Source organism: Rutilus rutilus (genome assembly GCF_951802725.1).
Source record: "Rutilus rutilus genome assembly, chromosome: 3".
NCBI lineage: Eukaryota > Metazoa > Chordata > Actinopteri > Cypriniformes > Leuciscidae > Rutilus > Rutilus rutilus.
This window is the reverse complement of record NC_140211.1, coordinates 13,939,012-13,959,822: the sequence shown is the minus strand read 5'-3', so window position 1 is coordinate 13,959,822 and position 20,811 is coordinate 13,939,012.

Sequence of the window (20,811 nt, the reverse complement as noted above, 5' to 3'; positions counted from 1 at the left end):
GAATGGCACATGATTATTTAGCCATTAATTACACAGATCAGCCTAACCAAACGTGGAAAATAGACTAAGAACTACCACTAATAAATTGAATTTGATCTAAACCGTTTTCTGATTTTTTATAGTTAATTTAGGCCTATGTTTAGTAATAGCTACTTTTCTTCCTCGGTGCTCGCTCGGCACATTAGTTGTGTGCCTATGGTAATGCTGGCATTTTAATCTCATAAATGTTGACTGCTTTGGTAAACAGAATTAATAATTAAAGACATGTTTGCATGTATGTTGTATGTTGTATTTGGGAGTTTTCAGGAGGTTATTTTCAGTAATTAACTGTATTTTTAGTTGTTTAAATGTATATGCTTCGATTAGCATCATATGCCCTATTTTACATGTAAGTTAAATGTGCCTTATGTGTTTCTTTACAGGTATGTTTGGGCTTTCTTTTAAGATAGGGGGCACATCATTACTAACCATACACTAACATAAAGTAATGGCTTGTTAATGCATGACTCTGTCATGGCTTTACTTGATGGGGCACATCATACTTAATTCACTGTTAACTACTTACCAATTTCAGCTCATGATTTATCATAAACCTACTATCAAATACACATGTACTACAACTAGTATTCAGCCCAGTTAAGTGATGTTGTGTGGCTTTTCAAAAAGTCAGAGAACGGAGGTACAGTATCATCATGGCCTGCGTCTGGATGGAGAGTGAACTGTACTTATCCCAGGAAACATTGCCCTGACCTTAGTTCATGTTTCCTGTTTGGCTATTTTTCTGGGAACCGATTCCACAGGAACTGTTGTAAGTCACAGTAGGGTTAGTTTGATGGGAAAAAGAATATCACAAAACAGATTAGGACCTTTTAAGATAAATTATTAGTGTATTTAGTATTTTCTATGTTTGATAAGGAGGATCAGTGAAATTAATGACAAACTAATCCTGTGCCTTTCAGTAATGTTTATAATGAAGCTGCTGATGTCAAAAGTTTAAATTATGACTAATAAATTGTTGTCAAAGTCAAAATATTATTTTTTTATTCTTATGGCGCCTGATTGATTTAACTTACCCCTAAACGTTAATTAATGCATTAACTATCAAATATGTACTAACATGTTTAAGGCTGCTGTTATTCATGCATGAATCATTATGACTCCTGTCGTAGTTAAAGGGATACTCCACTTTTTTTGGAAATAGGCTCATTTTACAACTCCCCCAGAGTTAAACAGTTTTATCGTTTTCGAATCCATTCAGCCGATCTCCGGGTCTGGCGGTACCACTTTTACCATAGCTTAGCATAGATCATTGAATCGGACATGACCATTAGCATCTCTTTCAAAAAAATGACCAAAGAGTTTCGATATTTTTCCTATTTAAAAATTAACTCTTCTGTAGTTACATCGTGTACTAAGACCGACGGAAAATGTAAAGTTGCGATTTTTTAGGCTGATATGGCTAGGAACTATACTCTCATTCCTGCGTAATAATCAAGAAACTTTGCTGCCGTACCATGAGTGCAGCAGGCGTAATGATATGACGCAGCGCCTGAAAATAGTCCCCAGCTCAGTAACTTCCAACGTGACCGGGACTAAGTTTGTCTAACCTATTAGACCTATTCAGGCGCTGCATCATATCATTACATCTGCTGCACTCATGGTACAGCAGCAAAGTTTCTTGATTATTACGCAATTATTATTATTATAATTCTTGATTACTAAGACTACTGTCTTAGTACACGATGTAACTACAGAAGAGTCAAGTTTTAAATAGGGAAAATATCGAAACTCTTTGGTCATTTTTTTGAGAGAGATGCTAATGGTCATGTCCGATTCAATGATCTATGCTAAGCTATGCTAAAAGTGGTACCGCCAGACCCAGAGTTCGGCTGAATGGATTCGAAAACGGTAAAACTCAACTGTTTAGCTCTGGGGGAGTTGTAAAAAGTGGAGTATCCCTTTAAGGATCGCTCTTCATTGGTTCATGATTAGTTCATATCTTCACCGATCATGAGTTAATGTTGAAGTAACTATTAATTCAGGCATATGTAAATGTATATGTAAAGTGTTACCCATAATCTTTTTGCAGAAATTATTCAAATGAGGAATATTGTGAAACGCACATTCCCGGAAGAAAACGCAAGGCGTTTCAAGAAGCTCAGAAACTGTGCACTGATATAGAGAATAACTCCCTTTGAAAATGTAAAAGAGCATAATAGTTCCTATTTAATGTTTTGTACTTCATTGTGGTTTGTTTACATTTTGCTGAAGATCCAATAAAAAGACAATAAATTCTATTCATTATCAGTTTCCCATTGTGACAACCTATATAACGCAACAGTATATGTTCTGCTGTTGAGGAGTCATTATGTTTAATGAACTGTAACTTTTTGCCTGGGCAACATGGTGGAAATGGCTTTTTGCCCCTATTTTGTGGATATATGCATACTAATGAGTAAACATGTTTTGTAACATAATGTTTCAGCTATATGTTTACGGTAGGTAATGTGGTTATGTATAATTGAAAAAGAGTCAGTATACATAATGCATAATGTAGATATGGAAGACTGAGATGAGAGATATTTTCCTCTCTGTTTGTCTCTCTCTGTCTTTACCTTTTCTAAAGTGCAAGAGTTGAGAAAGGTGACAGAAAACATCATTCACACATGGTCTCCAAGCTAACACAGATGCTCTCACCTTTATCACCTCTCTCATACACGTCTCTTCTCTCACATATCTCTCCTTCTTTTAATGCTGTAGATCAGCCCTATCTTCACCCACACTCTATTGCTTTACCATTGTGTGACACACACAATAACTGTGTGAGACGACACTTTCATCTCTCATTATTTCCTCTTACTGACAAAAAACACCTGTACCTGATGTTCTTGCGGCAGTTTTTTTTATTTCAAAACATGTTCAGAACATGAAATGGGGATTGCAAATAATTATTCTGCTCTTTTTATATGCTTTTCACACCATCGTCACTGCCAACAGCAATATTTATAGCAGTTGTAATTCGAATAGGCATAATTTGAAAGATGAATATTACTTAAAGGGACTCTATTTGTATATTTTTGTTGAAAGTATGACTGTTTGCTTGTGCAAAACTTGCTAACACAATGCCATCCCAGTGCCTGGTCGCATAAAGCACCTTAAGTTTTTTCCTTAACTTAAGTATGAGACTTAAAGGGATAGGTCACCCTAAAATGAAAATTAAGTCAGAAGTTACTCACCCTGGTGTTGTTCTAATGGCATATGCCCTTCTTTCCTTTATGGACCACAAAAGGAGATTTTTTTTTAAATGTCCCACTTGCACTCGTTGTATTTTCCAGGTGTTCTGTACAATATGAAATGTAATGTATTATTTAAGGAAAATCCTGACCTTGGCCACTGGTCTTCAATGCATGGCTATGCTACGTGCGCCTTCATGTGACTCTTTTAGTGCCGCAGTTCACTCTGTTTCTCCCAAAAATGCACAGTTGTGAAAATTTGTGAGGAAATCAAGATTTACAACAAATGCGACACAAAATACAATACATGTACTGTACCTTAATGGTAGAAGAATGGTAGTTTAAGTGTTACGACCAACAAAATCCCATGGACTTACTTTGCCACTACTTTGCTTAGAAAAGTAACATCACACATCTCCTGAACAAGCTACACATTTTGAGGTATTTTAGGTTTGGAAAAACTCTAAAAAGCAAAAGGAGTCAACATATGTAATATGTGATAATAGCACAAATTAAGAAAATATGCTAAATTACATGGCCACGAAGCTTTGATTAGTGTTAATGAAAAGGTGTGGATCTCTCTAAAGCATTAAACTGCATATCGGTCGGTGAGCTGGAAGCCTTCCCGCTCTTGGCTAACTGCCTAGATTGCCCATCTCAAATTCTGAGGCCCAAAGTTCAAATCCACCTTGGAGCAACAGCATGATCCACCCCATTAATTATTCTAAATTAATTATAGCATAATTATCACAAAATCGTGCTGGCTTATGACTGAAAACTGAGGTACCTTGTAGTTTTATTTCTCAGGGGAATCTTAAAGGTATATGCCATGCCATTTTTCTATCCGATAAATTCTCATTGCATTGCATTTTCAAACTGCACAGCCTCCAGCTTCACTGCTCACATTTATAACTTAACTTATATCTTATTAACGGTTATTAACTTTAGCAAGTGAAAATCCTTTCCCTTTCAGTCAGTCACGTTCGACGTTATGTCAGGACATTGTTGTGCAAGATTTGCACACGCAAGTATAAATACAGAAGTGCTTCACCAGCTACACCATCACTTCAGTGAGAGTGCCATCTACGAGGCACGTCTACGTTTTGAAGTAGAACCTGTTTGTTGAATGGTGCTCTTCTCACCGGGAAGACCCCCGGAAGTGCCCGAATACAGCTGTGCTGTCCTTCCTGCAAGAAGTGTTGGAGCAAAGTCTGTCTCCCTCCACCCTGAAAGTGTATGTTGCCGCTATTTCTCAATGTGGTAGAAGGTAAGTCTGTGGGAAAGCACGACCTGATCATCAGGTTTCTGAGGGGCGCGAGAAGGCTAAATCCTCCTTGCCCTCACCTCGTACCATTGTGGGATCTCTCCTTGGTCTTAGAGGCCACTGCAGTCAGTAGAGCTTAAAATCCCGTCTCTTAAGACAGCGCTCCTTCACTGCGCTGACTGCGGTCAAGAGGGTAGGGGGGGCGTTTTCGGTTGACGAATCGTGCCTGGAATTCAGACCAGCTCATTGTGTTGTGTATTTACGAAATGCACACTTTGTCTGTGCAGCAGGCCAGCAGAAGGGAAAGGCTGTCTCTAAGCAGAGGTTGGCCCAATGGATAGTGGATGCCATCATCTTGGCGTACCAGACCCAAGGCAAGTCGTGCCCCCTTGGGGTGAGAGCTCACTCTACTAGGAGTGTTGCCTCCTCCTCTGTATTGGCGTCTCGCTGGCAGACATATGTAGAGCTGCGGGCAGTGCAACACCCAACACATTTGCTAGGTTTTTACAACCTCTGTGTAGAGCCAGTGTCCTCCCACGTACTCGCCCCTAGTAGCCAGTGAACGCTGAGGCTTACGCGGAGTGCTGGAAGGGGCAGCAACAGTGGCGCTTTGGTAGGGATCCCAATTCGTCGGTTACTGTTCTGACATAATGTCGAACGTGACTGACTGAAAGGGAATGTCTAGGTTACATGTAACAGAGATGTTATGTCCCGCCACTACAGTTGCTTGTACCACCGAAGTGAGATCGCACACGCTTACGTATTTATACCTGCGCTGCGGGGCGGGGCATGCGATGCAAATCTCGCACCCAATGTCCATTGCTTGTTTAGATACACTCGAAGATGATTGGGCTCCCAGTTCGTCAGTTACCGTTCTAACGCCCTTCAGGGAACGGAGGTGACACACGTAACCTAGACGTTTTTCATACTGTACATCATAATGTTGCGATGTCTATTTCAATTGTAAAATAATAGCCCATTTATTGGTTATCAGCCATAAATTTATTGTAAATAATTACTGTATCTGTCAGGGGACACAGACTGGAGTGATCGGTCTGTAAACAAGAATAAACAATCAAACTCTTTATTACACAGTAAGGTGGAGATGGCAGAGTGAGGATCCACACACACACACACACACACACGTTAACAGTCACTGATTAGCAATGGTAACTTTCCTTGTCTTGCAGGTATTTCAAGTGGGAACTGGGGAACAAGGATGAACAGGAACAAGGATACTGAAGAGGAGGCAGGAATGAGGAGCAGGACAAAGAGGTAGGTATACTTCAGGTAAGTCACAAGCTAGCAGTCTTCGCATTAGACGAGACCAAACAGTGTGGAGTGTCCTTATATCGAGAGCTGGTGTGATAAGTTGATTGATGACAGCTGGTGATGATTGTCGAATGCGTGTAGGTGGTGGACCAGGAAGGATTCTAGAAGAGGTGACAGGCATGGTGATTAGAGATTTTATTTTAAACCACCTCAAACGTTTAAGCATCTTAAAAAAGGTTAAAACTTCCTTTCATCTAAATTATCGCTTTCAAAGATTACACAAACTTTTTCAGAAGAATATTATGACAGATATAATTCACTCATTTTTGTGTGTGAGTTATTTTGATAGTCGTCAACATAGCTATCATTAATTTCCTATTCTGGCATCTAGGTCATCCACTTGAAACAAAATCAAAATGCATCCCATCGTACATGGTGTCTGTCACTAATAATAATAACGTACTGTATAGGGCTGAACTGAACTCATATGATGCAATTAAATGTCTGAATTGCTAATGATGTATGAAATGCCTGAAGTTCTGACGATATATAATAATGTCTAATGTGCTGTTGTTGGACAGCTTTTGAAGCTTAGAGAGTTTTTCCTACCTTTCAACTCACTCTTTCTAACTTGTCCTTGAGCTGTATTTTCAGACAAGATCAAACAACTATCAGGATCCAGGATAAAGGTCTTTGATGTGGGAAGAAATAATGAAACTAATGGCACCTTTTTTTTGTGAAAGCATAGAATTAAAAAGAATATTCCTTACCTGCATAGAAAGTTTACCAAAAAATACTCCAGGATGTATCAGTTCAGGTTTTTTTTTTTTTTTTTTTTGGGGAGAAATGTAATGAAGTCATAATCTAATAAAAAAGGAATATTCATTTGTGATATGTAGTTAGCTTATGGATAATTTGTGGCAAAAATGTTTCCCAGAAGTTCCCTCTGCAATTTTCCAGTATATTTTTTTAAGGGTAAAAAATCTATAGACATGAACAAATGGTGTCATTTCGGAGTGAAACTGTATTCGCAACTGTTCATGTTCAATTAACTTCAGATTGTCTTAAATGACACATATCTGAAATCATTTGAAAACTAACACAGATGCTGTTTTTGAATGTCATTTGCCTCCTCCTGGGTAATGTGGAGATGCTACATATTGTGTTTCTCTATAGACGTCTTCACTGTGAGAAGGGCAACAAATTAAGTCCAACTTTTTCATTGTGACAAACCTTGTCGGTGACCTTTAGTTGACATGAATGTCGTCAAGTGCTGATCCACTGCAGTTCTGTTGTTTGTGGTTCTGGGAAGTACTCACAGCTTTCTATTTATTACCCTTGACTGACCCTCCTTTAATTAACAGTTTAGAGACTGTCAGAATCTAATTGGGGGTTATAGAAGATAGGGAAACTCACAAATGATGTATGTTGTTTATAGCACTGATGGAAAACAGCCAATGTACACTACTGTTCAAAAGTTTGTGGTTGATAAGAGCCACAGAGATCAACAGTAAAAACAGTAATTTTAAATTAACTGTAAAATTAAACCAGTGTTTGGGTTTAAATAGGTAAATGCTTAAGAGTCAATGATTGGATGATTACTGCAGTAATTATTATGTTTCTAGCATGCATATGTTTGACATCAGTTCTTCTAACCCCAACTGATGGAGTGTGTTGCTTTTTATTTCTTAAACAACCATGTAGGAAGACTTATCATGGCTCAAATTGTGAAAGAATGGTTAGGAGGGAGCATGAAGAATAATTTTTACGCATGAATTGGCACAAAGTCCAGACCTTAATTTCACTGAAAGTCTTTGGGATGTGCTGGAGGAGACTTTACAGAGTGCTAGACTCTTGCATTGTCAATTCAATATCTTGACCAAAAATTGATGCACCTTATAACATCACAACATTTATTTTCCATCATTATTAAATTTTTTTCATGATTCTTTGAAAGTTTAGAAGAACAGCATTTATTTGAAACATACAACTTTTGATACATTATAAACAGTGTTGGGAGTAACGCGTTACAAAAGTAATGTATTACAGTAACTTATTACTTTTTGTTGTAACGCAGTAGTGTAAGGCATTACTAATCAGTAATATTTTACTCGGTATATTATGTTCAGTAACGCTTGCGTTACAACACACTTTTAGCCCAAAATTAAATTTGTCAAAAAATAAATAAAAAAAACTGGGGGAAAAAAACAGCCAGACTGCGAGAAATTAACGAATGATAAATGCAAGTAAGTTATTTGCTGTTCGTGGTCAGTCAATAATCGCGTGTGGTGGCCAAGTTTGTAAATAACGACTAAATGACTGCTTCTGATATATTTGTATGCCGATTTATTTCATTCATCTCCCTCTTGCTGGTGTACCTTTGTGTGACATAGTCCAGTAAAAGCGTGTTTAGGGCAGGTTTTACAAGAGTGCCGCGAGGCATGATTTCGGTCTCGACTTTTGCAGATTATGTGAAGTAAATCTACACATCCACGGTACAATCAGCGTCTACGTCACGGCTCTCAGCCCGCCCTCTGTTCGTTGATTGGCCGGCTGTTTTGAGGCCTGAGGAAAACGGGGAAAACGGTCGCTATCTCAGACTGAGTACAGAAGCGAACTGAAATTGAGCGGAAGTACGAAGTCTGACGTAGTCAGGCTAGAATATGGTATTAGAAGACTGTACATTTGCGGGATGGACGTATGTGCATTACTCTGTTCTGTGTTTTCTTTCTAACCAGAGAGCAGTCTGTTTTCTTTTGTTTTGAATTGTTCTGTTTAAAAGTAGACATGTCTGACTGTGAGGCAAGAAGGCCTAGGCGCTGAGTTTCGGTTCATTTATTAGACAAGCTCCAGGTTCACGCGCCGGCGCCTCCGTGTCCTGAGTATCTCTTGTCTGCTATATTTACTTCTTATTTATTAAATCCAGGCAACTGGTTGATGAAACATTGATTAAAATGAAAATACAATTAATACAAAACGAAATTCACTTTAAAGAAAGGCTTTGTGCTTTCTGTTTGAGGTCTCTGTGAAAGTTTTAAAGCAGTCTTTTGCCGCTTTCAGAGTGGTCATGTCCGTAACAGGGAACTGACACGTCCGTAACATCGTTTTTTCCTCATAAATGCGAACACGAAAAATAAAATAAAATGAATTATGTTCTGTGGAGAGCCAACCCTCCTTCATCCGGTGGGTAGTATTAATTTTGGTTTGCTTAGTGTAATTCACAGAATTACTAAAAAATATTTTGCTACCTAAAAGTTAAAGATTTTTTTGTGTCACGCATGCATGCATGTCTATTTCCCTCATATTATATATGAAACGCATGTGTGTAGACTGATATTTTTTTTTAGATATTATTATATATTATTACTGATATTATTATAGCCTATGGATATATAAACAGACGTTTCAATATATTGGTATTAAATGCATTTTCTGAGAATTTATATTTCAAGTTTTTACTGCAAATGTCACGTCCATAACGCTTGAATTGCCCAATTTTAAAGAATTTATTCTCAACTAGTTTTGTGGTGTAGCCTACCTATTTTATTATGTTAATTTCAAATAATACTAATAGTAATTTAAAGATGTGGTAGCTTTGGATCTGGACGGGAAGGATAACTCTGGGAGTTGTGTCATGATTCTGCCTTCTCACACCGCGCACCGTGACACAGGTTCGTGGATCTGAGTGTCCCGGTTTCATATCGCATATCTTTACAGCCCTAGTAATTTTAGAATGTTAAGTTCTACTTCTGTAGTTATTTTGGCATTACAATTCTGAGACAGTAATATTGTATGGTAAAGAATTACTTTTAAATAACAGTAACAAGTAATAATGTATTACAGTTTGAAGTAACTTGCACAACACTGATTATAAATGCCTTTACTGTCACTTTTGATCAATTTAATATGTCCTTGCTGAGTAAAAGTAGCCTATTTCTCTATAAAAAAAAAATCTCATTGATCCCAATCTTTGAATGTGGTCTTGGTAGAATAAATAAACATACATTGAATTTAAGGCAAGAATGACTAGTTTACATGACCAAAAATATAGTTTCTTCATTAAAGAGGACCTATTACATTTTCAACTTTCTTAGTGTGTGATGTTGTTTGAGCATGACAAATCTGCACATTTGCAAAGCACAAAGTCACTCCAAAAGGAATTATTCTCTATATCAGTAAACACTGTTTCTGAACTCCCTGAAACACCTCAATTGTAGTTTTGAGTTTCTTCCGGGAACGTACATGTCACAATATTCCTTATTTGAAAAAATTCATGCCTAAAGCATATGCAAAATAAAGGGGGCAAGGACTGGCTGAGTTGCGTTAGTAATGTGTTGAAATTCGTGGTTATGGTAAGGAATGTGACATTTCCCTAACATGGTCGAAGCAGTTGACCAGTCCTAAAACACTGGTCCAGCTGACCAATCAGAACACATTGAGCTTTTTGGAAGGAGGGACTTTGTAGAGACAGGAACTAAACAGGGGTGCGTTTCCCGAACAACGATGTAACTCGCTGCTTAACTACCATAGTAGGGGAGAACGGGGTAATGTGAGACACCCCCTGTATCTAGGCAACGGAACACATTTGTGGTCATGTGACCATTATGTTTTCAAGCCCCTCCCATTTACCTTGGCCATGAAGGAAAGGACCTCATGGTGCTGTGGTAAGCATGTTTTTTTTCACAAAAATATTTTTTTTTGCATGTAAAAGTAAATTTTCTTGCTGTCAACTTAATCAACTGTTGTGCCAAAGCAAATTGATTCAGGTAGAAAAACTTATATCATACATGTTGATGAACTACCAGCATATAAAACCATGTTATGATGCTAGCTGAAGATTACCCTGAATTGCTAAGAGAGATTGTTTTTTCTAAAATGTGGGGGTGGGGTAAAGCGAGACAAATGCTGTGGGGTAAAGTGAGACATGAGGCACAAGTTAAGTTTAGTCTTAAACATATTTTAATGTAATATTACATTGCATATGTTTTATTTTTAATGTCATAAACATTGTAGAAAAGCCATCATGCCAAGGCAATACACCAGGAAGACATCCTGGGGCAAAACACCCCTCGAGGAGATGGAGAGTGCAGCCGCTGAGGTCAAGGAAGGAAAGAAGTCTATAAGAGCAGCTGCAAGGGATATAAATATTGACAAGTCAAGCCTCCTAAGATGCTAATCCATCCACTGCGCATGGTCCACATGGATGTGCCTCGTGTTCCCAGCCGACCTGGATATGTGTCTCCTCGTGAAATCCTACCACTTCCCAAATGTCCCCCCAGAACACAAACCAAACAAAAGCGTGTGAAGACAGCCATCCTAACTGATACTCCTGAGAAGCAGGCAATTGAAAAGGCTTATAAAGAAAGACAAAAGTAACTGGCTGGGAAAAAGCAAAATAGCAAAGAAAAGGGAAAACCGAAAAAGAAAGCAACCAAAAAATAAAATCATAATTAGCAGCTCTGAGGAGAGTGATGTCCCTGTCCCAATTGATAATGTGTCTGACGAAGAGAGCTCTGAGGATGAGAGAAGTGACCCAGGATACACAGATCTGTCCGTGGGTGACTTGGAGAGTCTGTTACATTGGCATGGTTGAGAAAGTTGAGGATGACGAAATACTTGCACAATTTCTCAGAAGAATCCAGCGAAACACGAAAGAGTGGGAGAGACCCACGTTTGCTATAAAGGAAAATGATGTGGCACATGTTCCTAAAAGTGATGTGGTGAAGAAGCTGCCTTAACCTAAAAGGCCTGGAGGAACCACATAGAGAGAGCAACTCCTCATCTTTCCCTGTAACCTTCAGGGCTGGAATGTAGAGTAGGCCCAGTTGTAAAGTATGACAGTAGGCTGATGTTCTAATCCAGGTGGGTCTAGTCCTGTGTTCTGAGTCCCGTGTTCTGAGTCCCAGGCTGTTCTAGCTGGTTCTGATTGTCCTTTGCTCTGACCCCCAGACACTAGCTGGCTCTAAGGGTCCTGTGTTCTGACCCCCAGACTGTGTTCTAATCTAACTGGTTCTATCTGTCATTTGAATGTTAATTAAAACATTTTGAATTATATTATGTTGTATTTGATTTTGTTCAGAGTTACTTTCAAGTTTTTAGAAAAAAAAAGTGCTTAATTGACCAATCCCCATGATTCTGTTACTAGTCCGACATTAGTTCTGGAATGTGTGGTTGTCAAGCTAGCTGTCAGGATTCTATCTGTTACAACATGTATTGTTATGGTAGTTTCAGAGTGGAAAAAGTAAGTGGGTCAGTTTACCCCCAGCTGGTTCCCTTTACCCCCTTGATTTCTCTGGTCTGTATCAGTTTACCCCTAAGCTGGGGTAAAGTGAGACAAGACCACTTTTTAAAAAACAGTCATATTTTCACTGGCCTTCATCCTGAATACATTCTGATCATTTCCATTGCTAGGAAACATCCTGAATTAATGGGAAATGTGTACATTTTACTGATATATCATTTTAGCTTGCTTAAAGGGGAGCAAATGTAAAAAATGTCTCACTTTACCCCACTCTCCCCCTACGAAGCATCGTTGAAGAAATCAACTAGCTAGTCACGACTGTTTCCCGAAACCGTATTGTCGCAAATTGGTCGTTCAACCACGTTGGTTTATGACGTCACGCACGTGGTGGAGTAATAACTTCTTTTAATGAATCTGGGGTGCGTTTCCCGTACAACTATATAGCTCGCTGCTTAACTACCATAGTACGATGCATCGTTGGAGAAATCAACTAGCTAGTCACGACTGTTTCCCGAAACCGTCTGTCGCAAAGTATCGTTCAACCACGTTGGTTTATGACATCTCGCACGTGGTGGACTAATAACTTATTTTAATTAATCTGTTTGAGATCGAATTAACGCTAGATTTTGTCATATAAGTTACAGACATCGCATCTGGAGACCATTTCTAATTTTTTCAGTTATTTTGCTTTATTACCAGACTCAATATTTGGCTCGTTCTTACATAGTAGAGCACGTTCGCACATGCGCACTCTTCAAAAACGGTGCTTTAAATCTCCTGACAAACTAAAAGACGTAAATTACATTTGTATGTATTCTAAATAAATAACACGGGTTGTACTGAATGTCAGCTTGCTTATTTTGCTAAAGATAAAGGTTTATTCAGTCTACATCTCATGTAAACTAGAAACTATGCTTCTAACGACAGCTCGAGAGCTGTCGTTCCAACCACACAAGTTTGCGATGCTGTTTGCGAACGTTCATTGGAACGATGCTTTCGGGAAACACCAAATCGTTGAACTATGCTGATAACGACGGAACTTGCGACCATAGTTGGCTAACGATGCTTTCGGGAAACGCACCCCTGTTTGAGATCTAATTAATGCTAGATGTTTTGCTATAAATTACAGACATGACATCTGAGGACTATTTCTAAATTTTCTCAGTTATTTTGCTTTATTTCCAGATTCAGTCATAGGCTTGTTCTTACATAGTAGAGCACGTTCGCACATGCGCACTATTCAAAAACGGTGCTTTAAATCTCTTGACAAACTAAAAGACGTAAATGACATTTGAATGTATTCTAAATAAAACACAGGTTGTACTGAATGTCAGCTTGCTTATTTTGCTCAAGATAAGGATTTATTAAGTCCACATGTCATGCAAACTAGAAACTATGCTTCTAACCACAGGTCGAGACGAGAGCTGTCATTCCAAATACACAACTTTGCGATGCTGTTTGCGAATGTTCGTTAGAACGATGGTTTCGGGAAACACTGATTCGCTGAACTATGCTGGTAACGACGGAACTTGCGAACATAGTTGACTAACGATGCTTTTGGGAAACACACCCCAGTGTTACTGACAGGCGCTGCAACAATGAAAATATGTGCAAAATAAAGTGTTTTTTGTGACATTTCACTTGCATTGCCACTCATAATTCATCTTGTGCCAACTGTACTTCAGAATTCCATCTGGCTGAACAAAAGGGTTGTTATATAATTCATTATCATAGACACTGTACGGTGACCTGAAAAACTCAGTCGCTGTCTCTCTCCCCACTTCTGATGAATCCATTTTTAATTAAGGGTGACAGAATAAAGGTCCCCTGATACCATCTTTCCCTCACTTACTCACACTTTTGTTTTGTTGCTCTGTGTCTCCAACAGCAGTATGAGCGTAAAAGTTTGCGGTCGAGAGCAGCGATGGTTGTTTTATTAAACTGCTGCTGCGCTGACAGGGGGAATCAAGCCTCCTTCAGTATTGTCTCGCTTGACCATCTGATATATTCTGAGGCTGTGAGACATTGATTCTACAGTGCACCTAGATCATTAGCTATCTCCCAGTATGACGGAGACTCGTCTCCCAGGGGGAACCTACTGGGAAAAAAAGACTGTTTGATGAAGTTCCTGGTAGAGAACTTCATAATGGCATTTGTAATCCCTCAAAAGTTCTCTGACTCATGGGGATTTTTGATTCTTTAGACTAGAGCAACACCTCCCTCCAACCCAATACAAGCTTTTGATGCAATGCAAGGGAAAGTCAAAGCGCTATACTCTAACTGATGTTTGATGAAAGTGGGTTTTGCTTCCATTAAATGAAGTTTTTTTCAGAGAGCACATCTTGCCTAAAATAGGCAACTGTATCGCACACTCTAAGTTTTTTTGGCACCTGTGAAAAAGAGTGAACAAGAAAAGCTGATCATAGTTCTTAGGGCAAAGCTCACCCCAATCAAAACAACACATTCTGTGCATGTTGATTGCTTCAACACCTCACCGTCCACAATGATCTTGTAATAATCTAACTGTGGAGAACAACAAAGCCAATTTGATTCCCATTAGCAAATTGCATATTTACCTTGGGTCCCACCTGACACTTTCCATGATCAGGGTGCAAAACTGGGCTTCTTTTTTAAATAAGGATGAAAGGAGGAGATAAGCCTTTAGAACGTTTAGTTTGTCTGTGTTCTGTTTCTTTTATCTTTTCACATTACATGTGTGGTTGATCATTTTTCTTTCAGTAACCTTGGTGACAGGCTTGAATGGTTTAGCTGCCATGCTATAGAAAGGGTCCTGTTGAAGTCACTTTTTTGAGGATCACATATTTATGGAATACATTTTGTAATGGGACATTCGTTTCAAAATGTTTTATGCCAAAAAAAGGCCTTAGTTTAAGATTTATGACTTTAATTGCTTATAAAATTCCCATCCATTTGCATTACACAGTTTTAACATAAAAAACTGATATTTGTCATTGCATAAATTAAACAGGTACAGTAAGAACAGAAGATTTCTGCAAAAAAAAAAAAAAAAAAAAAAATCATGGCAGCATAGTTTATTATTAACTATTTGCAAATATTTTATTTTATTTAAATATCATTTTATTCATTAAATTACATATTTAAACAAATCATATTTTAAAATGTGTGCATAAATCTGTTCATTTTGAAAGTATTACATTTATAGTTAATATAAACATTGTTAACCAAGCATTATTCAGTTATATTCAGTTAAATTTGACTTTTTTTATGATAAATATATAAACACTTCTTTATTTTGTCTATTATTTAGTTGTCCTGCACCTGCGCCCAATCTGGGTGTTTGGGATGTGCACACCATTTTTGTATTTTTTTTTTTTTTTTTTTTAAATATATAAACCTGTCATTGTGTATTTAAACCAAATTGAATTTATTGGTACTATTACGGAAGTTCTACCTGTTTCGATTATAAATAACTGACAAATATGCATTGCATGAAGTTTATTAGTTTGTTTATGTTAAAACTGTAATCCAAATGGACAGAAAATGTTGTTTCAAACAAACAAACAAATACATTTAGGCTTAAATATTTTGAGTATATGTACAGCCAAAATATATTTACTTTAGTTTACTTAAATTAAGTAAGATATATACATCGATTTGTATCCTATTATTTGTGTAGCATGCTATATAGGCTAAAAACAATATTTGCAACACGTTGTAGACTGCTTGTTGAATCAGCATTCAAATCACAGTTCAACCAACATCAATAAATGTCTCAATTATTAAAAGGTCTTTGTGGTTTAAGTCATGCAATTGCAACATCCATTACTATATGTTGATAAAGGAACATTTTGCTGCCTTTTTACCTGAGGCTTAAAATCTGGTGCTAATACAGATGGAGATGGTCCAAAAGATTGATTAGATAAACTCTCTGTCAAGACAGAATAGCAGTTTATAATGACAGACAGTCCTCAAACAGGTGATTAGGAGGATAATGTCTAAGCCGTAAGACTGCCACATTAAATGGAGAGGCAATAATATATGGCAACATTTATGTTCAGAGAAGGACAAAGGCTGTATGTTTCTTGACAGGTAAATGGAAACTAAAAGGCAAGAGGAGAAATATCTTTCTTTGAAGATGCTAAAAGGAATTAACATTCAGTTTCTCAGTCAGCTTTGAGAATGTTGTTCTTGAATCTTTTGAATGTTGTGCTTTGAAATACTTGAATAAGTTTCATTGAATGCACTGCGAGTATGCGCACACACAAACACAAACACACACACAAACACACACACACACGCGCACACACACACACACACACACACACACACAGAGAGAGAGAGAGAGAGAGAGAGAGAGAGAGAGAGAGAGAGAGAGAGAGAGAGATGGTTTGCAAAGTCATTTAGTAATTTGCTAAATCATATACTGCACAGTGTAACACAACATTCAGTTATGATTTTGCTGTAGCATCTGGTTCATAAGCATCACTGAAATATTTTCACAAATGAAGGCACACTGTTCTTGGGGATGTTGTCATGAAACAACTTCAAACTGTTACTAAATCAAATATTGAACTGAATTCTTGGATGAAATTTGCAGTCAGCTATATGGTTTAAATAAGAAAAGTACTTAAATAATTTAAAGACAGTTAAATGTTGCCTATTATTGGCTACATTAACACCTTGAGCCAATGTGACTGATTGATTGATTGGTTGATTTGTTGGTTTTGGTTGAATGATCACAGGACAGTTTAAATGTTGCTCATATTAAAGAGAGACACAGTGATCTAAATATAGGCAACATTTCTACACTGACATAAAAAATGTAAAAAAATTATATAAAAAAAAAAATATATATATATTGCTTGCTTGCATTTTCTGTATGCTTTATATAGTGCAGCTTATTGGTATTATTATGATCCCTACTGAGGACAAATCATGCATGCAGTAATGGCCATTGACAGATCTGAATTCAAACTAATTCAATGTTGTCACTGAAAACAGTTAATCAGTGGTGTGATCTTTAAAGGGTTAGTTCACCCAAAAAATAAAATTCTGTCAGTAATTACTCACCCTCATGTTGTTCCAACCGCATAAGACCTTCGTTCATCTTCGGAACACAAATTAAGCTATTTTTGATGAAATCTGAGCCTTGTCTCACTCCTCCATAGGCTTCTATGTGACCGAAACTTGCTGGCCCAGAAAAGTTATTAAAGAGATCGTTAATATAGTCCAAGTGACTCCAGTGGCTCAATCTTAAGTATATCAAGCGACGAGAATACTTTTTGTGCGCAAAAACAAACAAAAATAACGACTTTATTCCACTATTCATTTCCTTCTCTCTGGACCTCTAGTTGGTTCGCGTAGTGTTTTTGCGCACCGCGTCTGTGTTACACGTCACCACGTAGGCTCACTATTGGCCGACGCCGGTCATGTGTGTGTTGCGTGATGACGTGCAACACAGACGCGCAGCGCAAAAACACTACGAGGCCCAGAGAGAAGGAAATGAAAAGTGGAATAAAGTCGTTATTTTTGTTTGTTTTTGCGCACAAAAAGTATTCTCGTCGCATGATAAACTTAATGTAGTGCCACTGTAGTTACTTGGACTATTTTAACGATGTTTTAATAACTATTCTGGGCCGGTGAGTTTCGGTCACACTGGAAGCCTATGGAGGAGTCAAAATTCTGTCAGATTTCATCAAAAATATCTTAATTTGTGTTCCGAAGATGAACGAAAGACTTACATGGTTGGAACAACATGAGGGTGAGTAATTACTGACAGAATTTTAATTTTTGGGTGAACTAACCCTTTAAATAATTAGTCTGTATGCACAAATCACTCAAGTATATACATAAAGACATAAAAATGATGTTGTCAAAACCTGAATGTAGGTAAACTTGACAAGCAACTGATTTTCTTTTTTGTTGTGATATCTGTCTCAGTCGGTTCTGACGTATCTATAAGTGGTGGGATGCTGTGCTGACAGGCTTAAAGGTTGAACTGAAAGTGAGCCCTGCCCTTGTTTCAGCAGCCGTTTTGACAGCTCCTCATAATTACCCTCGGGCATTCTGTCGCCTCAGGTATGGCTCTAAAAAACTAATGCACTTACACTACGCAGTTGCCTATTTATTCCTCATCAACGCTGATATTGTGCACCATGAGGTGTCTTAAAAACCTCTACCATTTGCTGTCATCACATGTTGATAAGGTAATCATAATATTGGATTTACCACTTTAAACCACAATAATTAATTCAATCTTTTTAAATTCCAAATGTTAACATGTCTTAGTTTAAATTGTTCACACTGTAACCTTGCATGAAACATTTGAGCATGAATGGTTCGAAATAATGTCAGCTGATTGTTATCAGGTCTTTATAATAAAGGCATATTCAGCAATATCAGTGCTCTTGTTTTGTAATCTTTTATTTTGTATTAGTTTCAGTTCCTGTTTCCTGTGCTTTCCTCATTTTAGGGCTGCGTCCGAAAGCTCAGGCTGCTGACTTGTTGCCTCAGGCAGCATTTGAGCATGACGGTACCTTGCTGAAACTGATTTCGGACAGACTTCTGAGGCAGCGTTACGGTTTAATGATCTACAGCAAAATAGAGAGAGCTTTGGTGATAACTAAGCGAATATTTAATTACTACAATAGTGATTTCTCGCTAGAAATGGCATCACAAGTGGAAAACATTGGTCAAAAACATACATTCACACACAAACTGTTACAGAATAGAACGCACAGGATAGTGCGATATCAAAAGCAGCGAAGGATACATCTATGTGGCCTTCAAAAATTGATCAGATGAAGGCATCTCAGGAGGAGACAGTGTCATGGTCTAAAAGGGTTGTCCCTATTCTCTTAATGAGTAATGGGTGTGTTTTGGGCGTAGCATGCAATAAACCAATCAGAGTCTCATCTCCCATTCCTATTAAAAGCCAGTTGCTCTCGTGCCATGGCGGATTCGCTATTTACATGGTGGAATTTGCAAGCGGAAAAACTGAACGCTCCTCTAGCAAGGAAATGGATCTGCTCGTGCGTGAGGTTAAAGCGTGCAAATAGACCATCTACTGGACAAAGTGTACGCGCGTTGTGGACCCAACTATAGGTGCACATTACTAACACGCTCTGTAAATAACAAAAAAAAATACTGCGCCATTGACTTTACACCAGGTTTCAGTTGGTCAATGGCGCAGTCTATTTCAGTTGCCTCAAAAAAGCAACGCGCAAACAATGCGCCTGAACACACCTCGTTTTCAGACCATGGGCGCAAATGCATTTGCTATTTAAACAACGTGGCACAGGACGAGAAAATGATAACTGCGTCGGGCTGAAACTAGCAAAAAACACTTGCGACGCACCTGGCGCCTCATTGTGCCATATGTATGATAGGGCCCGTTGAGTTTTTTTAAATTACTGGTGGATCTTTTGGTCCCACAACATAGTGTTTACCCAGACATACACACACACACACACACACACACACACACACACATACACATATATATATATATTGATATATAAAGCCTGTTTTAGTGTATATAATATGACACGAGCTGCAGAAGTCCATTTTCTAGAAAACAAAAATGTCTTTGTGTGTTTCAATCGCTCGTGAGAGCTATTTTTGAACCTGGCTGTTTTAGCATTGATTGCTCTGAATTACTTCTTGGAAGGCAGTGCTTAAAAGATGTAATGATCGGGATGACCAGGTCACTGATTATATTGACTGTCCTTTTCCTGGATTTTAACTTGAAAAGGTTCAGGAAGAGCAGGCCACAACCAGTGTCCTGTTGATCAGATAATGTGCTTTAGTCTAGCTGTGGTTCTCAGACCAGCACCAGTCCGTTATAGAAGGGGTGTGAATGGATTCAATGATGGGAGGAGGAGGAGGAGGAGGAGGAGGAGGAGGAGGAGGAGGGGAGTTTACTAACAGCTTGCACCAGCGCAAACCCTCTTTTGGCGTTAAAAAACTACTTTTAGGATTTACTAAAGACACGCAGTGAAAAATTTGCACTGAAATGACATGGACAAGTATTTTTGTGACTGACTTATTGCATATGCATTTGTAGGAGTTTCCTATTCATATGCAAAATGTATGGGAGGAGAGTTTTTAAATGAATCATGCAAGGTGATTTACTAAGGTTTGCACTAGTGAATTTACAGGTATTTGCGCCATTATTTACTGCCCAAAAAAAGCACGTCTTATACCAAGCGCTAATTTGTGCTGCTCTTGGTAGATTGCGTTGGTCATTATGGAGATGATCCGGCTGCGTCTGTGTTCTTTAATTTGCGCGTTGTAGATCACTTGCAGAACTTTCCACTCCAATCGGCACTTTTTGGAATTGCGCTCTAATGTAGTAAATCTGGCCCTTAAGATCTACAAAACGCATCAAGATTGTAAGACAATACTGACTACACCATTAAAAGAAAAAGAGATCTTAGCTGTGAAAGAAAATTGATCAAGTACTCAAATATTTAGAGGGCAACTCAGAATCCATTTGCCATAACTGTTTATTTGAAAATGTGCGTGAAGGGTTTATTTTAAACTAGGATTTCACTGATGTTGTTATGCATTCAAAAAAGTCTCTTTGGGATTTAAAATGTATTCAAATATGCATGTTCCTTATAGACTTGTCTTGCTTGCTCTGTTTACATATAGTCTGAGTAAATGAGGATTGTAACTCATACTTGGAATTTGTCCTACATTTAACCCATCCAGTGCACACACATTATGTTTAGTGAGAAGTCAACAAACACGCACTGCAAACCGTGGACATACACACAGAGCAGTGGGCAGCCCTTTTTGTTGTCTTACCCGAGGAG